This window comes from Tenrec ecaudatus, chromosome 6 (genome assembly GCF_050624435.1).
Source record: "Tenrec ecaudatus isolate mTenEca1 chromosome 6, mTenEca1.hap1, whole genome shotgun sequence".
NCBI classification, from domain to species: domain Eukaryota; kingdom Metazoa; phylum Chordata; class Mammalia; order Afrosoricida; family Tenrecidae; genus Tenrec; species Tenrec ecaudatus.
In genome coordinates this window covers 135,432,751-135,453,298 of record NC_134535.1, presented here as the reverse complement: position 1 = coordinate 135,453,298, position 20,548 = coordinate 135,432,751, and the positions used below count along the sequence as shown (strand labels likewise).

The 20,548-nt window shown below is 53.2% G+C and overlaps 1 protein-coding gene across 14 annotated transcripts in view; it reads left to right on the top strand.

The window, feature by feature from the left end:
- The window catches only part of MICAL3 (microtubule associated monooxygenase, calponin and LIM domain containing 3), a 204,998-nt gene that overhangs the window by 46,983 nt on the left and 137,467 nt on the right, over positions 1-20,548 (top strand). Inside the window, exon 1 of one of the 14 annotated variants that reach the window (XM_075552276.1) lies at positions 10,555-10,575. The exons of the other annotated variants lie outside the window; for them this stretch is intronic. The gene's annotated coding sequence lies outside the window, so the exon portion shown is untranslated. Of the gene's footprint in view, positions 1-10,554; positions 10,576-20,548 lie in introns of those variants that run through there. 14 annotated transcript variants of the gene reach the window in all.

Genomic DNA, 20,548 nt, shown 5'->3' with positions numbered 1-20,548 from the left:
GCGAGCAGCTGACCTCATGGGTAGCAAGCAGCCCAGTGCATAACCACTTCACCACCTGGGCTCCCGGCCCCGACCAGCAGGGGACATTCATTCCTTTAATAGCAAACCAATAATCCCACCGCACTCACTGCACGTCACCATGGAGCCTGCTGCATTTAGAACCATGCGTTTCTAACAGAAAGAGCCCTTTCTGCAACCAGGGCCACCACTGCTGAAGCCCCTTCCTGTGGTTACTTCTGGTGCCGCTGGCTGCCATGTAGTGGCTGTGTGGTTTACCCCACAGTGGGGGCGGGGGGGCAGTCTGCTTACTGAGCTCCAGCTTGGAGGGGGACGAGGAGGCCTTGGGTTGGCCGAGGAGATGCTTGTGGAAGGTGGACAGAGCCAAGCTGTGCTTTGAGATCCGAAAGCAACCCTCCCACTGGTGGCTCCTCCCATTGAGTTGGTTCCGACTCATCGTGACCTCATGTAGGGTTTGTGAGGCTGTCGATTCTTACGGAGCAGCTGGTGAATTTGACCTTCTGGTTAGCAGTCCCAACGCTGGCCCACCCAGCAGCGCCACCTGAGCTCCTCGTAAAGGCAGACTTGAGTGGTGAGGTGTAGACAGATCTGAACATGTGCTGAGGGAGATAACACACAATTCGAAATAAGCTGGCATCACAGTGCTGATAGGACTGTAATGGGCTGCATATCATTCTGACCGGGTGAGGAAAATCGAATCAGTTCGTATTATCCATGGTCCGTTTAAAGCTCATGCCACCTGGCTGAGTTAATTGGAGCCTGAGGTTCTACGTATGGGTTATGTGGAAGATGTAATCTCTCGGGGCTTGGCTCTTTGTCCTGCTAACTCCCCTAGAAATGCTCTGCTCTACTTCTTAGAAGCGGGACCCAGCCACCTGAGCAACCCCCAAAGAAGACTCTTCTGTGAGGAGGTGCCATTGATGAGCTGCCCTTGGAGCATTGCTCCTGTCTCCTCCTAAGACCAGGTGCTGCTTGATCTGCTGAGCTTCCCATTGTAGAGCCTTCCAGAAAGATTAACGGATTGGATAGGGTTCCTTTCAGTTGCCTTAAGCAAGAGAGAGTGTTTTTCCATTTATGTGAAAGAAACCCAGGACAGCTCTGGCAATGCCATAGTCATGGGCTCCGGCTGCTTCCAGCTAGAAAGACAGAGGCTTTGAGTCTCCGAGCGCAGCAGCGGCAGTCTGCTCCATTCCAAGGTTGGACAGCCAGAATTCAGCCTGGCCTAGTGCTCACTACAACCTGGGCAGATGGATTGCATTTTGACCTCATTATCAAAAAACAGCTGCTGGGGCTCCAGCCGTCAGATTCCTGTTGCCAGGGCAAACACAAATGATGTCTTCCCCACGTGAGGGGACTCCCTTGATGGAGATTTTCTGGAAGGCTCACTTCTGCTTACCTCTGCCGTGGGTCAGACCTTAGAAAACACGGCCCCAGTGCGCCCCAAGAGAGGCTGACCCCTGTGGGTTTCTAACTGAGCACACTGCCGCCCCTATCTTCAATGGAGTTCTGTCACTAAGAGAGGGGTCTTTGCTGTAGTTACTAAGTGTGTTAGCAGACACATCAGCTTCATGTGCGCCCACTTCTCACCCTGCCTCCTGTGACCATGCACTCAGTACAGGTACTTGGTAACACCTTTCCTCCCGGTACTGCCTCGCGCTGCCCCGTTTCTCCCTGGCGTCTCTATTCTCTGAGCCAGTCACCCAGGTGCAGGTGTCACTTGGGTGACCAGCAAGTGAGACAAGCATGTGCCCACCTTTGCAGACGGCATCTTGATCCCAGCCATGGGGTGAAGGCCCCGGGGGCTCCCGGGAGGCTGCTTTTCGGAGGTCTCTGGGCTTCTGCCTTCCACCCCTGGCTGCCTTCTGTTCTGTTTGGGAGCCGTGGTGTTGGTGTGTAGCTAGCTCACCACTGCAGGGCCCTGAGCAGAGGGAGTCAGGTGAGCTGGCAGTCCATTGAACCTGTTGGATTGAGCCCGGGAAGGTTTTCAGTGCGAGGACCTGGCATACATCTTATGCCCCCTTTGCAGCTCCATCCCTTAAGAGGCAGACGCTCGGGAGCCCTGCTTTGCACCCACACTCATGTGGTTTTGAGATAGGAGGAAAAGTTGGAAACTCCTAAATTCTCTCCGGCCCCAAGTGCTTAGGAGGCCTGGAGCCCATGCTTAGGCCAGGCCTGGAGATTGGTGGGCCTTTTCCAGTTGGAGCGCTCACCCTACAGCTGGGATGCCCGCCTGGGGCTTTTCAGTCACGAGATCCTGTTCCACCTCCCACTCCCGACTGGAAGCTGTCCAGGAAATTGTCCCTGGCACATTGAGATGCATAGCAAATGGAGCTGTCAGGGAAAATGTGGGGTTTATCTCGGGAAACGCTGCTCCCAGCTAGTGGCATGTGAGAGTGTTAATCTGCGAGAATGAAATGAGCGTGTTGTGGATGCTGGTGGGTGGGCATAGGGGCTCAGTGAGTTTTGGGGAGACTGCCTTTGGCTCTTCAGCTGTACTGCGCTCTCTCGGCTGGGGGGCCTCTCTCATGCCTTCTGTCTCCCCTGCTGCACACACAAAAGCTTCTTCCTCTGCCTGCACTGTTGAGTCACTGCCAATTCCTCTCCTGAGCACACAGAAGGAAGGCTCCTTGTCAAGGGGGGCTGGGTGGCAGGAAGTGCTGTGGGCATGGCTTTCACCAGAACAAAGGCACGGAGGTGAAGGAAGGGGAAGCACACCTGTGGCTGATCCTTGGTGCAGTGCCCGCGTCTGTCTCTCTCCATCCCAGAGGAGGAGGATTTGGAAGGAGGGAGTCAGGGAGAGAACTGATGATCCTAGTCCATAATGGAACCAAGCCCAACGACTGGCACTGAGTAAGAGCGACTCCTTGGCTGTGTCGAACTGCGCCTTTGAGTTTCCAAGACGGTACATGCTTACAGGAGCAGACAGCCTCATCTTTCTCCAGATGCTCCGTCGGTGAGTTGGAACCGACGTACCTGTTAGCAGCCCAGCACTCAATGCACCGCACCATCAGGGCCTCTTTTTATTGAGTCCTTACCATGTACCAGGATTCTGAGTGACTAAATGCACTGCCTTTGATCTATAACAGGAAAGTGCTCTGACAGGTTTTGAGAAGCAGAGAGGTTAAGTGACTTGATTTCAGTCACACCGCTAGGAAGTAGCAAAACCAGAGTTGAATCCAACTTTGTTGACTTGTGGCTTTCACCGTGTAGGATGTTTGCTTCCCTTTCATTCGCTCAGTCTGTGTTGGAGTGGCCACCACGGACGGGCCAGGCACCAGGCACCGTCCTAAGGGTGGAGATGGTACCTGCGGGCCTTGAGTTCCAGTGAGGGAGATTCCCACCTTCTCTCAGAATCGGGTTCCTGTGTTCCACTGGTGTAACCACACGTTTCCCAGAATGCTCCTGAAAGGATTCTTTTTCTTGAACAGTAGACTGAGTAGTTTCTTGGCTCTTGGACTCTCCATCCCTGCACATGCTACCCTGCCCCCCTGCCCCCTCTCCAGCTCCCAGTGAGCCTTGTATTATTGGGGGGCAGGGGTGGGGGCGGTGAGGTGGCGCTGGGGCGTCATGAGTTCATCCACACCTGTAAGCTTTTGCCCACAGCGAGGGGAAGGGTCCTCCTGGCACATGGAGTAGGCTTTGCCCTCGCTGGGATATAATTCCGAGGTCGGGGAGGGTAAAGGTCAAGGGATCAGTGCTATGTCAGTTCTTCCTGGGAGCTGTGATTAGGGCTGGTTTCAGAGAAATGCTGTGGTCAGGTTATTTCAGGCGGGATAGTATCTGTATTCTGTTTCTCTGGAGTCTGGCCTTCGGGATATTAAGAGAGATTAGCCGATGTTCTCATCCACTTTCAGATCAGATTCAGGCACCTAGCTAGAGCCCTTCCTTCTTTGGTTCAGAGGCGAGAAGGAGGGACACTGCCAGGACAGATTTTCACCAAGAGCAGCGCCCCTTACAGGACTTACAGGGAGTGTCTTTTGCTAGTGTTTGTGAGACTCACTGAGTGGAGGGCTTGGGGTTGGACATGGTCATCCATTTCGGGGTGTTGGGGCTGGAAGGTGGCGTCCCCTTCATCATGGTAGCTTTCAACTTCTGTTGTCCACTCCTCAGTAACTGCCATGTGAACCCATTGCCATCCCATTTGGTTCTGACTCAAGAGACCGTGCGCTATAGGACAGAGCAGAGTAGAACCTCCCCAGACGGTTTCCAAGTCTCGCCTGCTGGGTTCAACCTGCCCGCCTTTTGGTCAGCAGTCCAGCACTTACCTACCAGGGCAGTCCACACACGTACACTATAGACTCCTGCAGAAGGAGACTGTTGTCTTTGGAGGCCAAGGAGCGCCTCGAGTCACACAAATGAGGAAGGCACAGAGTTGGCGTTGAACTGAGCTCTGCCTGGCCCTCAAGCCCTGGGATCCGTCTAGGATGTCTTCACGACTGATCGCGCTCTTCTGCTTATCAGGTAAATCCCGTAGCGTCAGGTGGTCTCCTCAGCTCACATTTCCTAGCCCTTCAGTAATTGGACCTACTTGTTTGTGGATTTCGCCTTAACCTTAACAAATCATGAAAGCCCGGATTTTTTTTTCCTTTTCTGTGTGTGATTGGCTAAGGGAGCCCTGATGGTATCTTGTATGTGTGAGGCAGCTAACCGCCAGACCAGCAGTTCAACTCCCCCAGTGGCACTGAGGGCGAAAGATGAGACAGTTGGACTCTGCCCTGTCAGAATCGACTTGATGGCAGTGGGTTTTGGGGGACTGGTTGGCTGTTGAGCCGGTTCTTTGTATTTGATTCCGCCCTCCTTTTGTTCATGCTACCAACACCCAGCCATGTGTGGGCAGCTTGGCTCTTCCACTACAGCAGTGTAGCCGATTTTCCTTTTTAAAAGTGTGGGGCAGGGGTAGGGGGGTACGGATTGTAGTGGGCATTTTGAGGAGGAAGACACCAGCTTACGATGCCTTGGCGAGCTAGAAGTAACACTAATGGTCTCTTCCACCAGGGATTTGTAAGCTACATGCTGGAGAGTCCTGGGTCTCTTAGGAAATTAAAACCATATTGCTAGAAGGCTCTGGGGAGGCTGGAGCCGTATATTCTTGCTCAGTCAGGACAGCTTCCTACCTGGTGTAGATACTAGGGATTGGCCACTAACAGAAGGTTTAATCACTTAGCTAGTCCAGCTCAGTCCCTGTACAGAAAAGGTAACTGAATTCTTATCCAAACAAAGGTCTCATCCAAGGTCGTGTGGCCCAAAAGCCATCATGTCAATACATCAATGCTGGAATGTTATTCCCATCCCTCCAGTCAGTTTCCCCGAAGCTTCTCATGTATTGGACAACAGGAGTTGGACATACAGATTCTTGAACAGTGAAGTAGCTCGCTCCCCAATGATCTGGCATAGAGAAAGATTGGGCTTCACTGTCACCTTCAGCAGACTGGCCTGGGTTTGTTTGACCTTGAACCCATCCACTGTTTCTTCACTTTGAGCTTCCCCCCCCCCTCCTTTGTAGAGTAAGGGTAATGAGTTCTGTGTACTAGGGGGCTTCAAGCATTCATGGGAAAAATGGAAGACTAAAGGACATTTTTCCACAAACGTTTTGAACACCCCTTCCCATAGGACAGGACCTCTTAAGAGGTTCCATTCTCCCAGGCCCCTTCGGAATAAGGAGTTGTGTGTTTGTAGTACTTGACACCCCAGGAAGTACCGTGCACACACACTATCTGTTTCTAATCCACGGCCGTCAGGTAGAGAGACATGAATTGTAATTTACAGGAGTGGAGTGACGACAGACTTAGCGAAATCACATAGCTTATGCAATGGCAGCGCCTGGCTCCGACCTCTCCCTATTCGGAATCCTGTGCTTCTCCCCCCCCCCCCCCCCGCACCACCCACTACTTGGGGATCACGGCGTGCACTCAGGGTTATCTCAGTGACCTTTCTGCTCAGTCTGGCCATTCATCTCTGGTGGCTGAGGCGCGGGCTGGGTAAGGGCAGAGCCACTTCGTCCAAGGCAGCAGCGGAAGTGGCCCAGCCAGGAAGCGGGGCCACATTGCCAGGTGACACAGTTGGAAAGACCACTGTGCTGGCCCTTCTCCCAGGGGACCTGTGTTAGCAGACTGGCACAGGGGTGTAGCTGACAGTGGGATTTCCTCTCCTGTCCATTATGGGGTGGCAAGTACTTAATAATGTCTCCTGAAGCATTCCTTGGCCAGAGGCTGGGTGTGTGCCAGAGCTCATGGCTTTAACCCCGCCGAGCATCACCAAGGCCTGGAGGAGCCAGGGATGCTTCTTCTAGATGCTTACCCAATAGGTGCCCCCTATGTAGCATGCGCCCCTGAAGCTACTTCCGGCCTGGAATCTATGCTTGGGCCAGCCTGGCAATCAGTCTGTGGGACGGCGTAGGAATGATTCCATTTTCAACCTTGGCGACCCGGTGGCGTGTGGTTACGCACTGGCCTGCTAGCTTACTACAAGGTCAGTAGTTCAGAACCACTAGCTCTTCCGGGGGGGCTGGTGGGGAGGGGGAGACGAGGCTTTCTACTCTCGTAACTCATGCCACCAACTGGCGACAATCATTTCTTAATCAACGTCGTGACGCCCTGCCAAGAACTGCATGAGAACCGCGCCTTGGTCTCACAGAAAGTTTCACTCCTGGAAGAAGAGGAAATGGTGAAGTGAGGACCGGAGTGAGGCAACATCTGAGGAAGGCACAAGGGCCCTGGAGCCAGCCCATCCTCCTCCACCGCACCACGTCACCTGCTCCATCACTTCACGTGTGACCTCAACGCTGCACCGAGGCAGCACCCACTCACAGGTAGAACTGCCCCGTGGGCTGTGAGACTGTGACTCTTGATGGGAGTAGAAAGCCACATCTTTCTTCCTGTGGAGCAGCTGGTGGTTTCGAGCTGCTGACCGTGCAGTTAGCAGCCCAGCAGGTAACCGCTATGCCACTGGGGCTCCTGTCTGTGTGTGACCAAAGGGGGGTTAGTTATCCTTGCTAAACCATACTTGCCCGGTCGTTAGAACAGCCTAGCGTCACGCGATTCCGAAGGTAGCACGAGGGCATTTGACGTAGGTAAAAACAGCGAGACTGGTTGCCATCACGTCGGTGAGAGAGCTGTGTGTGCGCCATCAGCTCTTTGGTGGCTGTATTTTCAGAGATGGCAGCAGGCCCTTCTTCCAAGTCCACTTCCACCCCTGGGGATTCCACTGCAGGCGTTAGTTAGCACGCGCACTGCCGTCGGGTTGCTTAGCGGCCCTGTGTAGGGTTTCCAAGATGGACCCCGTCATCTCTCTCCTGCAAGTGAGTGGCTAGCCAGTGGATTGGAACCACTGCACTTTCAGTTAGTAGCCCAACCAAGGGGTCCTTCGACGGGAATTCGATGGGACCAATGAGTGCCTTCCTGGAGTCAGCCATCACGAGTTTGTTACTGCCTTTGGAGCCCTGCTGATCGTTTCTCTGTCTGTCTTATAAAAACAGCAAGACTGAGAGTGAGATGACTTACTGGGAGTTGTGCTGTAGATACCACATGTCCCTTTGTATTGTTCCAAAGTCGGGGTGCCCCCGGGGCACCAGTCTCAGAGGCGAGTCTGGTCTGAGAAGCCTGGGGAAGAGGGAGGAGGAGGCGTTGAGCACCACGCCATCTGTTGTTGCCTCTGGACCCTGTGGCTGTGGCCGTGGCAGAGCTGCTACCAACAAAAGCAGAAAAAACAACCCAAAGGTGGAATTTGACCTAAATAGCTATCCTGGGAGCGCTCAGGAATCCAGCTAGCAAGTCAGCAAGCTTTTGGCAACCCCATGCCCGCCCCTCCTCCTGCCAGCTCTCCCACTGCCTCCCACCCCTGGGAACGAGTTTGGGGGCACTTGGGCCATTGTGCTGGGTTGCCCCCACATCAGAGCCGGACAAAAGAGGGTGGGCCTCATGGAACAGTAGAAGTGGCCGGGTGTTTGCTGCGCTGGACCAGAGGCTGGAGAACCCGGAGCTCAGAGCTCTGATGTTGCCCCAGCCTCTAGGGCCTAGAGTTCCACCAATAGATTGGTTTCTACTTCTGCTGAGGGCATGACACCTGCTGGCACAAGGCCTACCCTGGGTAGGCTGAAAAGAGAGAGACTACCCCTTGGTTTCTGCCCACCAGTTGGCATTCAGTGTGTCGCACTAGTGGTGTGCATGTTGCTGGGATGCTGGAAGCCATGTCACGTGTTTCATATGCCAGCAATCACCCAGCGTGCACAGAGAATGCAGGGTGCTTGTACTTTTGTAAGGAGAGGTTGGCATAAAACCCAAATGAAGACCATTCATCTTTCAACCCTCGTGTCTATAATGCCATGAGGCTTAGTGAAACGAGGGCTGTGCCTGGGTGATTAGATGGAGTCAGACACTGGATGCCCCTTTCCTTAAAGGGCTTTTGTACTGTGAATTATTTGCTCTGTGAAGGAAGTGGCTACCTAACCTCTTGGCTTCACGGCCACCAAGTAGGCAGCCGTGATCTCGTTGAGTTGAGAAGTGGATGGCTGGCTGGTTCCACCTGGCCCATGAGGACATCAGATGCCATATGATTGGGCACAGGAGCCTGGGAGCAAGCCTGAGAGGGCAGAGAGGAGTGGTGCCAACCCAGCCATGGGGCACAGCAGCCTTGCTGCCATCTTAGGTGGGCCGCAGGCAGTTCACATGTCGCATTTCTCTTCCCAAGTCTGCCCTCTACCCTCTCTGTGCTTCTGGGAGTTTCCCTTCCTCCCACTTCTACTCCAGACTCCGCAGCCTAATTTTCCTGAAGACCCAAGTGTGCAGAAGCAGCAGCAGGGGCCTCCCACAAGCACACCTTCCTGTCTGGAGTCAGGGCCCCTGTGCCTAGCCGGTGTGGTTTGCTGAGGAGCAGCGGGAGGGGCATCCCCTGGGGAAAGGGCAGGAAGAACCAGAGTCTAAAAATAGACAGCTGGCCAGGGAAGCTTAGATCAGCGGTGGCCCTCCTGTGATAACCAAGCCCAGAAGAAAGAAATTGATCGATCCTTCTTCGAGGAAGACAGAGACAAACCTCTCCATTCGGACGGCCAGCTGGCAGGTTGACTGTGCCTCAGAAGGAAGGCCTGGCAGCTTGCTTTGGAAAGATGGCAGGCCTGAAACCCTGGGAGCAGCCCTGCTCCACAGCATGGCACCTCAGTGGGCTGGCACCTAGGCAGTGGCCGCTGCCCTGTTGCGTTGGTTTTTTGTTCCAGATGAGGAGCTTTCCCCAAGTCGTCCGGGGTTTCAGATGTGTGTCTTGGGGTAGGTCTAGAGCTGTGTGCGTCTGTGACTGTGTGCCACGGCCCAGGCCCGCCTGTGTGTGGCACACAGCTGGGTCAGTCACTCAGGTAGAATCTAGTATTTCCCAGAAGCCTTTCCGACGAGCTCTCTCTCTCAGATAGAAAGCAAGATGTGTTCGCTTTACCAGGTGACTTGGGAGAAATACCCCTGGTCATGTTTGTTCAGTGAGCACACTGCCTGGGTCATTGTTCCTCACAGGAGGCAATCTGGTCACAGAGCAGGAGGGTCACAATTTGAGCTCTGAAGCCTCTTCTGATAAGGGCAGCTACGTTTGCCCTTCCTCCTGCTCTTTCAAGAATTGTGGTTTGTTCTTAAACATTTTATTAGGGTCTCATACAACTCTTATCACAATCCATACATACATCAATTGTATAAAGCACATCCGTACATTCTTTGCCCTCATCATTCTCAAAGCATTTACTCTCCACTTAAGCCCTTTGCATCAGGTCCTCTTTTTTCCCCCTCCCTCCCCGCTCCCCCCCCCCATGAGCCCCCCCTTTTTTTTTTTTTCCATTTTTAAGTAGAGGGTTGGGCTCCCTCCTCGTTCCACCCTTCTTTTTTAGCCAAAGAAAATGAAAAATAGCCTCTGGGTCTTTAAGGCAGATGCTGGGGGAGGGGTGGGGGTGTCGCCCTTCGATGTCCCCAAGAGCCAGAGGGGACTAAAGTGATGATCCTACTCGGGGCCTTGGAGACCTGCGTGCCCCACTGTCCTTCTGGTACTCAGTACCTTCTGTCTGCCAGGAAGATTTTTCTGCCCTGGCTTCGGCTGAGACTGAGCGAATTGCTAATGGTGGTTGCTCTTGTGTGTCTGAGCTGGCTTCGGCTTCGCTTCGGCTGTGCGCTTCGGCTGCAGCAGGCTGCCCCAGCCCTCACCCTGCCCTTACGTGGCTCGTGGACAGACCTTCCACTTAGCAAGTGATAGTTAAGAGCTGTGTGGTGCTTGGCTTCTGTGACTCATTTCATTCCTTTTATCTTGGTCCCTCGCTAAATATAGCCTCCTCCATTCTCTCACCCCTTCCTTCTCAGCTTTTGGGCTGGAGGGAAGTTGGGTCCATGGGCTCGTGGTCAGCCGCTCTCGGGTGGCGGGTGGGGAGCACCCCATGGGATCTGGGTATGCGGGTGCTGCTTGCCGGTGTGTGTGGAGAGGAAAGGCACCTGCTTTCTCAGCACCCTCTTCGCTCCCTTGCTGGCAAGGTCCTTACTTCCCCTGAAGTTCAAGTCTCAAGAAGTCAGTAGTTGGGGAGAAGACAGAAGTCCTCATGTGAGTCTTGCATTATTTAGGGGAAATCTAGGGCTATGAAGGGGTTAGGATCTTCTTGGTGCCTTTGAGCAATTCTTGTTTCTTCGGTGTAACCAGGGCCCAGTATGGTCGTGTGTGTGTGTATGTGTGTTTGTTTTGTTGTTGTTGCTCATAGATCCACCACAGGGCTGGGCTGGTATTGTGCGCTGGAGGCTGAGTGTGCCAAGGACGCTGTTTCCACCTGGGCGGGGGGTGGGCCGGACTGTGGCTCCCGGATCCCAAGGTGGCTTCTTCATGTATATTTTTAAGTCCATTGATGGGTGAAGTCGTCAGGAGCACTGGAGCCTTTTGTTGGCAGTCTGACGTTACTGCTGGCCTCGCTGAACGGAGGTGGACCTTCCCGCCCTGCGCCCGAGACGCGCGTCTTGGGAAAGGTAGCGCTCGGGAGCCAGCGAGCGAGAGAGAGACAGAGAGAGAGAGACTGTTAGCATCCTCTGTCTTCAACGCCATGGAGAATTAGGACTGGCAGTTCCTGTTGTCGGGCCTGCCAGGTGACTCCACCCTGTGGTGGCCCGTGTGACAGAGCAGTGCTGCCCCACAGGGCTTTCTTGGCGGGCCTTTCCCCCCTTTACATTTCATTGATCTTACTGCTGTGGAGACCCCACAGTTGCGCTGACACGGATTACCTTCTTTGAGTGGTGCTGCCACCTCCCCCTCCTTTTTGGAGTTGCTCCTGCCTGATCGACATAAACTCCCCACCCTATTGTTCCTGTCTAATCTTGTGAATGGCCACTATCAATTGGATGTCCCAGAGATCGCTCTTCATGTACAGAGCCAGGCAGCTCTCACTTCACCAGTTCAGCTGAACTGTTTGGCTTTAAGAAAACACCAGGGGATCGTTTGGGTTCCTGGTTTAAGTATTAACTCTGGAGAGCTGTTTCAGGGCTTCAGTCGCCCTCCATGGCTCCAGAAAGTGTGAAAGCCACGAGCATTGGGATTCTGTCCTGCATTTTCCCTTCCTTGATCAGGATTCTGTGGCGGCATCTTGGATCAGAATATTCAATCACGATAGCCAGGTACCAAGCAGTTCTCTGGTTTCCATTGTCCACGGAGGTGATGAGCTGGGCATTTCACATCTTCCTCCTCTTCCTCTGTCGCTCCAAATGCACACACAGCACTTAGGCCTTCCAGGCTGCAGCCCTCAGGCAGTGTCCAATGAACCAGGAAGCAGAGCCCAAGCACTAGGCACGCTGTGAGACCAGTTCTTTCCATACATCGTGACACTGTGACCCTACCCCTCCGCACCAAGTGAGCAAATCCCATGAGATGTTTGGATGTGCACAAGTGTCGGTCCGCAGCCAGATGCTTAACCCTTTGTGCCACCAGGCCCTCTAATTATTGCCAGTAGTCAGCTGTTGGGTGCAGGTTAAATCTAACGTAAAGATTTACTTGGAAAATGGGCCAAAAGTAATCACATCATGTAATGATTTGCTTATTTTTTAATATTTTACATTCAGTCAAACTGTTTTAAAGACACAGGATTTTATGAGTAGACATTCCTATTTAGTGGCATTTGGTAGTTTTCCTGTTTTGTTTTTTACTAATCGTTTCAAAAGCTCAGAAGGATGCAGTGGTATTCCAGGAAATGACGCCTCCAGGACTGTTGGAAGGAGAGTGATTTCTGAGCAACAGTGATCAGAGCCCTCTGACCCTCCTCAGCCTTGTCCACTTTGCCACAAGCCCTGCTTGCCCCGGCCGTGGAAGCCCACAGGAGGGCCCTGGCAGCCTCGGCGTCTCTTCACGTGTTCTGTTGTGCGCTGTCTCCTGCGAGAAGCCCAGGTGCTCATGCGTGCTTCCTCACATAGCCGCGCATGCCGGTCTAGGCCTCGCCGTCAGCCTCAGCTGGTGGACTCCCGAGAGAGCTGGCACACACCGTTGCTGGGACAAGCTTTGCTGCATGGAATGCTGCCCTCATTCCATGAGCCAAGCGGAGGCCGGCCCGGCCTGGCCTGGCCCTGCTCCCCCTGCCTCCAGCTTTATTGTTTGGGACTTAATGTAAGAGTACGCTTGCGCAGGCCGGCGCTCACGTTAGCCTGGCCGCAATGGTAAACAGTATCTGCTCTGTACATCTTTCTCCCTGGCCCCCACTCTCCAGGAGGCCTGTGCCCGCTGCCCCCAGCACCCCCAGCCTTGGTAAAACAGCTCACTCACAAGGTGGCCTGTTTTGTCGTCGTCGTGGGTCCTTTTTCCCCTGGGAGGAAAACGGGATGAAAGTACCGGAGCCAGGAGAACCTCCCCGCTGAGACGCACAAATCAAACCCTTGTGTAGTCGGATGGGTAGACATTGTAACTGATGTCTGGATCAGCCACGCCAAGTTTCTCTGATTCCCAGCTCCGCTCCCTGCCTTAGAGTCCTGTCTGAGAGTGCGCCCCAGCGCTCCTGGGACCACAAGGACAGTGCTCCCGAGGCTGGTGGTCCCTTGGCAGGGAGCGCAGGAAGATTCCATTTCCGGCCTCGTGGAACAAAGCTTCCACTGTCAGTCTGGGCAGGGGTGGGAGACGAAGAGGGATCGGGTACAGGTATGTGCCTGCATGGTCTGGTCACACCTAGGGGGCTTCAGACGTCCACAGTTTTCCACGGAAAGACTGCCCTACCCTGCTCCCCACTTTCTTTTAGAGTTCGGCACAAAGGCAGAGCAGAGGAAAACCCCACCTCACACCTGCACTGCCCTTTGCAGTTTGGCAGCTGCCCTGATTGGTTTTGGAGAGAGAACCTGCTCCACCTTCTCTGCGGTGATTGGTGGCTGATGATGTCATGACAGAGCTCCAACTGATTGCTTTCTCTGTGGGACAGACCCAAGACAAGGAGACACCACACCAGTGCCCTCCCCCTTTTGTGTCCCACTGCAAGCGCGATGGGAACCCGTTGGATCAGAGCCACGATTGCAAATGGCTTTGATTTATTCATAAAGCTCAACCTCAGCGTCACGAGTCGGGGGCGTCTCAGACATGGAAAGAGCCTTTGTTTCTCGTGAGAACACAGTCCGTTCTGTAACACAAAGAAACTGTAGTCTTCTGGCCCGAGGAAAGGTAGGGCGAGGAGTCGATTTTAGGATATTCGACAGTCTTTCCTTGGTTCTTCGCAGAGCTTGGGAAGGTACAGCCGTCTGTGTGCTTCACCAAAGGGGTGTGTCCAAGCTCTCCAGTGACAGTTCTGGAGTGTGAATTTCAGAAATGCTCTGACCTCCGAGTGTTGCCGCTGACCTACTGGGCTGAGGAGCACAGCCTATTTGTGAGTCCACTTGGGGGTGGACTAGATGAGCTCGCCTCTCACTTTGGGCCTTACTGGGCCATCACTGAACAATTGGGTTGTCTGCTGAGCCAACAGAGTGGGCCTGGCCTGGGCTGAATCTCCTCAAGCGGTAGCTGCTAGTCAGGAACCCTGCAGGGCTGCCCTGTTAGCATCGTGTGCTGCGTCCACCTCGTGCTGCCCAGCAGAATGACTGGAATCACTAGACACTGGGCACCTGTAGCTGTGCAGATCACCTGGAAGCCCAGTGTAAAGGGCACGTCCTTCAGGGAATCTCCAGTCACGTGAAGTGCTCTCTCTCTCTCTCTCTCTCTCTCTCTCTCTCTCTCTCTCTCTCTCTCTCTCTCTCTCTCTCTCAGGGCCCCTCTAGCAGCCCCTTCAGACTTGGCAAGGTCTCTGACTGTCTGAAGACCTTCCCTGAGATTTGGTATGCACTCATGACCAAAGCCGCCAACATTACCTTCAAAAAAGAAATGTAGCCCCAGGACACACTTTTTCCATCCCACCTTTCCCCCTTGAGATGCGTAGGGTCATGACCGAGTTAGCACTTGTCTGGTGCCCATTTCTCAGAAGCTTGGCAGGAGAGCCCTCGCCCAGCATGCTGGAAACTGGAAGAGGTGGGTATGTCTGACATGATGCATCGTTGGTGGGACAGAGGACGGAACAGGCTTCTCTCCCAACCCACAGAGTTGTCCCTGGTGGGGCTGGGCTATATTTACCCTTCTCGGAGCACCCATGCCTTTGATTTGTTGGGCCAAGGGAAATGCGCAGTCCAGCCTGGCAACCGCAGTCGCTCAGCACATGGTGTCCCATCGCCCACTTAGGCCGGGCTTAATTCGGTGCCTCTCTGCAAACGTACAATCACCAGGCTAACTTTAGTTGTGTGGTGGTGCAGCTTCACCCCAGGAGGGACAGCATTACAGCTGGCTTACGTTTTCCTGAACAAAGCACACACGCGTGCACGCGTGGTCAGGCAGGCACTCCATTCCCTTGAGCTCTGTGGACTGTTGCCCATTCTTTTGTTGGGCAGTGCTCCTTTCCTTGTTTGCTTTACGGCTGGGGAACAGCGCCTTGCTGACTCCGCGGGTAACTTGATGTAGATGAAAAAAACCCATAGGAAGACAGACGACTAATCAGAGGATTACTCAGCCCAGTTTGTGCTGCATCCCCAAATTTGTTTTCAATTTCCCTTCCTCTCTGTCCCGGTTGCATGTGAGACTCACCTTGGGGTATGCTTAAAATGTCTTACTTGCCATTGCTCCGTGCCCAGGCCCTACGGCAGTGGTTCTGATCGGATTGGTCTGGGTTGGGATCTGCACACGAGTGTATGTTTTCAGTGATGGTTGGTGACTCTAATGATTGCCATGTATGATCTCAGGGTGTTAAAAAAAATCGCCATTTCCCCATCTCTCTCCTGAGTTCTCACACATCAAGAGCATGGTGATCTGCGCGCCCGCCCCCCCCCCCCCCCCAATAAAAGTGGATGTACTAGGAACAGAGAATTCCTCAAGTTCTATCAACAATGACAACTGTTGCTTGTTTGAAAAAGTGCTTCCAAGCTCAACTCGTCTGGGCCTTCCCTCTTTAGGTAGGGAATTCTCAAGATGTAGAGAAGGCTAGCACCGTCTCTTCTGGGAAGACCTGAGGGGCCGGGTCTCTGGCGGGCTTGGCTAGGCCTTAGGCCTCTTGCAAACTGAAGGCACTTTTCCCAGAACAACCATCACAGCCAAACTAAACGAGACTGGGTAGGTGCTCCGGACCACGCCTGCTCTCGGAGCTGTTGGCCGATGGACAGCTCCCTCATCCTGGAAGATGAGCGGGCAGCTCAGCTTTGGCAGACAGTGGACCTTTGTTCACCTCTCGAATGAGGGCATCTCCCTGGACAAAGACTGCATGAGTTTCCTAGTAGAACAGGGGGCCAGAGAAAAGCGGGGACCCTGAGCCTCCCTTCCCCAGGAACCAGCAAGGACAAGTGAAGACAAGTCTAACAGAGCAGGGTGAATTGTGGGGCCTGTGGGTGCAAATCCAAGCACCTACTGGGCCTGCCAAGTGTGAGTTGGGTGTGTGATATAATAAAGGCTCCTCCCAATCCACCTGTCCCATGACCCCTGGAGGTGTCAAACTCTTATTGTTGACGGATGGGGACGGAGTGGGCTGAGCTGTCCTACCTAGTGATGTTCTGTGAAGGCTGGCTTTTGTGAAACTCGTCCCACCCTGATTAAATAGCTCTCTGTGTATAATTGGCCCAGGCCTGGCCTGTGATACAGAGCAGATTTCGAAACTGGGTTGTAAGTGGCGGAGGCTTAGCTACAGAAGTCTTATTCCCTCCTCCGGCCCCACTTTCCTGCTGGCTCTGCCCCTTGTGGCGACCATTGCTTCCCTGTTTACACCCGCTTGGGCTTATGCCACCTTTGCATCTTTCCTTCTGACGGGCTTATTTTTGCTCGTTCACTCCCAAGCGTGTGACAGCCGTCCGGAAGGCCACCAGACCGGGAGAGCTCATGGGCCTGGTCCTCTCCTGTTCCCTTGGCCTTTGAGTGTGATTCGGGTTTTCTAACAGCATGTGGTACAGCTTTCCAGGGTTCGTCAGGGTCAGTTTGCTTCTTCTGAGGCCGATTCACGAGTGAGTCCTTTCTCTTAGCAGGACCTGTGAATGTCGTCAGTCAGCTATGAACGTGACAGCAGATGGACATGGTGAAAACAACAGAACAGACCCTGGCCCTTCTTCTGGCCTGGCCTCCAGGGGTAGGCTGTCCCGTGCACCACAGCGGTGGCAATCTGGAGGCCGGGTCTGGCTCAGGAGCCACGGAAGGGCTGCCGGTTGTGATTAGTGACGTCTAGAACCACTTGGCAGAAGTGCCCATAGCAGCAGTGAATGTAGCACATGCTTCTGCCTGGGTGATGCGCCGGGTGCCTTTTGAATGAGTGTCCAGTGTCCCCACAGTGCCGGGAGATGAGTAGCCTAGTTTCTGACAGTAACGAATTGGGGGCTGTAGGGGTGGGGGGGGGGGCTTGTTAGAGGAGGGCATGTGCTCTACCTTACTCTTAAAATTGGGGCCTAGTTTCCTCAGGCCTCTCCCGCCAAGTGGAGCTTTTCATCTCTGTGTGGAGAATGTATTTGTCTGCTTCCTGTGGAAATACCGTAGTTGTCTGATGTCACCTTTCAGAGCTGCAGAGACAGGGCTGCTCACCGCTGTAGAGCTGGTTTCACCATCTGGGCCAGACCACCTATCTGGATCACAAAGGCACGTGGCAGCCACCCAGCCCCGCATGCCATTGTGTGAGATGGTAACATGCGCCCATTCTGGGTAGGTGCTTCTAAACACCAGGTGTGTGGCTTGCTGAGTGGGCTTGGGTGGAGGGCTGTGTACGTGGTAGCCAGGGGGAAGCAGGGTGGAGAGCAGGCAGATATGCATCCAGGGCGGTGACCTGTGATGTTACCCACATAGCTTTTGCTCTGAAGTCCTGAGTGTCCTTGGAATGTGTGCACGAGCCGGGAACACTGGGGCGAGAGCAGTGCGCTCACTTACAGTTGAGACGGGCCTCTCCCTGTTCTGTGCCAGACTCCCATTTAGCCCTCTCAGGCTCCAGTTACTAAAGCATCGTCTTAGACCAAAGGCCTCCTAATTCATCGTGTCACCCAAAGCTTTTGTCCAAAATTGTATTTGGCACCAGAGCACAATAGAGTTGTCTGTCAAGTGTAAGCTCTGAACACACGGGACCCCGGAGACCCAGCGCCCACAAGGAGGCCCAGAGCTGCTAACCTTCATAGTGGAACCTTACTGATCTTGGGTTATGATTGAGTGGCCTCAGCTCGGAAATGACTCCCTTTCCCATCGGGTTTTGTCGTCTGCCTGTAGAAGTATAAATGTGTATTCCATTCTCGACACGAAGTCTTTTGGGAGGTGTTGGGGATAATCCAGACTGTTCTGCCTTTGTCCCCTTTTGATCACGATTCTTGAAAGTGGTTTGTTTGATTCCTTCATATGTTGACTGCGTTAAGTCTGGGAACGAGGTAAGACATAATCCCTGAGTTTGAAATTCGTCATCTTTAAATTATTAGCTGGGCGAGTTAATTACCCTCCCCTTTCACTTTTTTTGTATGTGTAATGATTCATAAAACTTGTTATAGGTGGCTATGAGGAAGAGGCGAGACGATTTTTATATAGACAGTTTCAGTAACTGGCTGTATGTCAGCAAGAGATGGCTGGTAAACCCCTGATAACCTCCTCCTGCCAAACTAGGGGATAGTTCCAAAGTCCTAAACTTTCTCGGTGATTTTGAGTTTTGTTCCATATGTTTTTCCTACTCTATTTAGGACCTACTAATTTGGCCCCAGGAAGTCCTAGTCGGTTGTGGGTTACGCAGTAACTGCTATTGGAAACCACCAGTGGCTCCATGGGACAAAGATGAGGTTTCTACTCCTGTGAAGATTTAGAGTCTTGGAAACCCACAGGGGCGGTGAGTCAGAATCCACTCCATGGCCTTGAGTAATTTGGTTCCTTGTGATAACCAGGCACCATCTAGCTCTTCTGATCGCAGGCCTGGAAGCCAGAGTTCACCGGGTACCTTCATCCTTTGGGCAGATTGTTTGCAGGCCTCTGATTTTCTTCACGTTTCTTTGCTCTGAATGAGGAGAGACGAATAGTTGTACCTTAGATGGCCAGTCACATGCCTTTAAGACCCTCGTTACTCCTCTCCAAACATAGTCGTGTGTGTGGAACTTGGTCTTTGTGGACCATGTGAAGTAAGCACTCTGCCTTTCAGAGCAATAGATCCCCACCCCACCCCCCCAGTCCCCTTGCTTGGCACTGAACCTCTCTATAAGTATGGGACTGAAGTAGATGAGTGAAAGCAGCAAGACTTGAGCATTATCCAATTTAAATTAATGCCCTTGGAGGACTGCTGAGCCAGCAGAAGGACATAACAGCAGAAGACTAAGCATATAAGAAAACAAAGGGACACGTTTGTGGCCAAAGATGTTTTTAAAATCTTAAAAGCAAGGACTTCACTTTGAGGACTAAGGTGCACCTGACCCAAGCCCTGGGATTTTCAATCCCCTCATATGCATGTGAAAGCCAAGAAATGAATGAAGAAAACCAGAGGAAGCAGGGGGTGGGTGGGGAGAATTGCTATGTTGGAATTGTGCTGGTCAAGAATGAGAATGTTGAGGAATGAACAAATCTGTCTTGGAGTGAGGATGGCAGGCGTCATCCCAATGATGTATGGAAATGTCATCCAAAGGGATCAATGGCAGGAGAAGGATCTCATACTTGGTACAGTCGAGGGGCATGAACAAAGGGTGACCCTGAATGATGTGAGCGCAGCCACAGGCTTAAGCGTAGCTACCATTTTGAGGATGATGCAGGGCCTGGAGGCATTTTGCTCTGTGCACACAGTCACTGGGAGTTGGCACTGTTTGTGCACCACCAGAGGGAGGAAATGGAGATACCCTTAAGGGGGTGGAGTGGGGATGGGGTTGCTACGCAGCTTTCCATGTGACTCAGGACAAGTGATTTTGCTTCTCTGGCTCCTCTATTTTTAGCACCTGCCTTCCTTACTCATGGACTTGTATGGGGCTAAGTGGGGCAGTCTAATGGAAGTTGTTGGAAAAGCCTGCGTACGTGATGGTGGTGATTCAGACAGATGTCACTCTGCTCTTAGGCAGAGGGAGAAAGTCATGGACAGCTAACTGGCCAGTGGGGAAACTTGTACTTGCTCTTCCCTGTTCAGGCTCTTCCGTCGTCTGCGTCTGACTTGGCTAGAGAAGCCTCTGTAAACAACTTAGCTGTCATTCTGTCACCATAACCGGTTAATTCTCGTAACCATACCCATTTCTAAAGTGTGTGCTTGTTCGTTCCTTGCTTCTGGTTTGTATTCTCCACTAAACAGCAGCCATCCCCAGCCCCCAGGGTAGGAACTGTCTTTTCATTCAACAGTGTGAATTTAAAGCTCGCCATAGGGTTGGACCCACCCAATAAATTATGACTGGCTGAAATAAAAGGCCAGGAGACAAGGACACCTGGATGCTGATGAGAATGGGAGGAGACTCCTGGGCTGCAGACTCTAGATGCCACGGCCTGGGCTGGAGACACATCTGTGTCCTGTTGTCATCGGGCCCCTTGTGACGCATGGCGTTCTTGAACTCACCTTGCCTTCCAGGGCCACCCTGAACTGACAGAGCTGTCCCAGCAGGGGAGAAGGCTCCCTCTGGGGTAGGGGCCTGGCTTGCCAGGCAGGGAGCTTGGGTCCTATTTACTTCTTATGAAGCGCACAGCTCCAGCTCTGGGCAGAACCGCATCCCCTCGGACTGCCAGCTGTCTGCCAGGGCTCATGCCCAGCAGTCCAGCGCTGCGTCCTTCCTCGGGATGAGGCTGGTGCGGATGGCGTGCACACGTGCTGCTCCTTGGCCTCCTCCCCTCCGAATACGTCAAAGATGCCCCTGACCAGTTTGATTGCTGCTTCACTCTTGTTTGCTTCAAGGGAGGGTGGCATGTTCTGCACACGGCACACATCTCATGCACACACGTTGTATCAGTCAAGGGAATGCAGAGCCACTGGCATGTTTGGGAATAAGGGTGCATTACAGGAGCTGGAGAGCTTACGCAGTGATGGCAGGGAGGGGTTGGGAGGAAGGTGAAGGCTCAGGGCGGGAGGCAGTGGGAAGTGTCCGAAGCACACTCA